A 2,741-nucleotide genomic window follows, 5' to 3' on the forward strand; every position below is an offset into this window, starting at 1 on the left:
GTTATGTTTATTGTGTTGGTTCTGAACCACGAATGGACACTCTTATGTCCTTGGGTTTGGGATCTGGAAGGGACAGTGACCAAGGACTGCCTCCATCGCCCGGGAGAGACCGAGGGCACATGGCTCCAGGCCCTGATGCTGCGCCTTTCTGATCCTTCTATTTCACCTATGTGCCATATCCAGTTTTGTTTGCAGCCTGTCTCTTTCAAGCTCTGCCACAGCATGACACCATCTGAAAACAACTGTATCTTCCCCTAGATCTGGAAAAAAAAAAAAAAAGAGAGATAGATGAAAGAGTAAAAGGAAGAGAGAAGAAAGAAAGAAGAGTAATATAAGAAAAGCTATCCTCATGTCAACCAAATGAAAACCAGGCAGTGTCCCCATTCTTGGTCCCCCCAGGACTCTCATTCTGCAAGCAAATACAGCTGCAGACTGAACCGCCAGCCTGCCTGGCAGGGGCTGCAGGGAGCCTGCCTCCCACTCCTCTCTCCAGTGCTCCACTCTGAATCTGCTTCTACTGTCTGCAATTCCCAGGGGTTACTATGGTAACTGGAAAACGCTGTTGTTTTAGCAGTTTTGTAGGCAGAACATTTAGGCAGCAGTGCAACACTGGACACTTTTTTTTTTAAAATGGCATTAGAAGCCCTGCTGTGAGTTTCGCCAGGTGGAGGAGTTCTGTTCTACTCACACTGTCTACTCCCAGGGAAACAGGTCATCACCCATGCCCCTGGACGGGGATGCATTGTCAGACCTGGGCAAGTCAGAAACGTCCTGGGGTAGGATAGGAGAGCAGCTGTCCTGGCCTCACCCTGCTTGGTAATGAGATGGAATTAGGTGTGCTCCTCCCTTCAGCATCTGAGAAATCTTTGCCAAGTAAATAGATTAACACGCATCTCCTTCTCTATTCCTTTGGCAAGTGTTGTCCTTTATACCTTAAGAGCTGGCAGTGGGGGTTGGGCTGTGACCTTTCTGAAAACAGGGCCTGGAGGCCACGTGATTGCCCACCCCCATCCCATGTTCTTCATCATGCCTACTTCCAGGCTCAGTAGACTCCTCTCCTCTCTCTCTCTCTCTCTCTCTCTCTCTCTCTCTCTCTCTCTCTCTCTTTCTCTCTCCCTTGTGCTTGCCAGGCAGGCACTGTGCTGCTAAGCTATACCCCCAGCCCCACCTGGTATATTCTTATGTGGCCTTCACCTCACTAGTTGGCAACCCACATGGTGGAGAGAGGAAGAGACTGATCTTCCTGGTGGCTGGAAGTAGGGTGGCATGTGGACAGCCTCCTCAGGAGAGAGCCATGGGGGCAGATACCTGAGGTGAGAGGAGTTTAGGGTTCTCCAGAGAGCCTTAGGGCATCTCTGCACCAGGGCATCTCTACAACTCCCAACCCCCAGTGACTAGAGTAGCCCATGACATTGCATTCTAGATGACTCTATTAAACCTGTGACTCATCACATGATCCGACAGATGTTCTGCCACACTTTATGCTCTTTTAAGGATAATTATCTTTCCTTTTGTTCTATAGCATACTGTTCACAGTGGCATTTTATGTCATAGTCGCCTATACCTTTAGCATTGTTGTGGATCTTAATGATCACCTGGAAAGTGAAGGATTCAGGATCTCTTTTCTACCCAGTACTCTAAAAAATGACCCACACTTTCATCAGCAGGAAGAGCCTGCCATGGCATTGACTCAAAGTGGGGGTGGGTAGGAAGGATTACACAGGGATCTCAGTCAGGATGGGTGTGGCAGCTGTCAGGTGGGCCACCTGTTATTTAGAGGGCAGGGCCCCAGGACGAAGGGACATAAACACTCACTGTGGTAATGGTGGCAAGAAGCACATGATTGGCAGGTGTCCTGCATGTCGTACACCACGGGAGTCTGATAATCTTTGTGTATGCTCTGCCTTAATTTGGAAATCACTGAAAGCACTTCACTTTTCAGACGTGAGAAGCTGGGGAGGTCCAAAGAAGAGAAACAAACAGATAAAGAGTGTAAAAGACATGCCATATGTGAAGCCCCAATCTCCCCGTTACCATCCCAGTGAGCATGTAGCACATGTAGGACCTAACACTCTGTAGAGATGTGACGTGCCCTTTAAGGGCACAAAGTAAAGGTTATTAGTCTCTTTATTAGTTTAAAAGGCAGGAAGGAGAAGCCTAGGAAGTTCTTGAAAAGTGATGAGGGAAGGCAAGGACACCTGTGCCTTAGCTGGTGGCATGGAAGAGGAGGGCCTGGTGCTTAGCAGCAGGAGAAAGCCTGCCCATCTGAGAGCAGAGGCTGTTCTGTAGGCTCAACAGCTCAGGGCTCGGAGGGCAGTGATGTCTTGGACTCAATGCTTGCTGACTTTTGGACCAGCAGGAAGGGCCCTCCATTTGGTAGTCAGTGCGCCATATTGGTTGCACACTGGTGCTAGCTGATGTTGGCAAGTTGCCTAATCTCTCCAGGCGTTAATCTCTTCACGTGTAAAAATCAAGATGGTGATGAAAGCAATTCCTTGGCAGTTTACTGTAAAGACTAGACAAGCTAATACATACAAAACATTGAGAAAAGTATGAAGCCGAAGGTCACCAACGACATTAACATTTATGATGGTGACTATTACTCGGGTTGGCTTATGGGTCTCCAGAAAGCTAAAGAATCTAGGATTATGAAAATAGGAACACTTACAGTGGAGAAATGCAACAAGGTGAACTGAAGTTGCTTTTTCTTTTTTCTGTGTGTGTGTGTGTGTGTGTGTGTG

Source organism: Octodon degus, unplaced genomic scaffold (genome assembly GCF_000260255.1).
Source record: "Octodon degus isolate 3935 unplaced genomic scaffold, OctDeg1.0 scaffold00118, whole genome shotgun sequence".
In the NCBI taxonomy this organism is placed as follows: Eukaryota; Metazoa; Chordata; class Mammalia; order Rodentia; family Octodontidae; genus Octodon; species Octodon degus.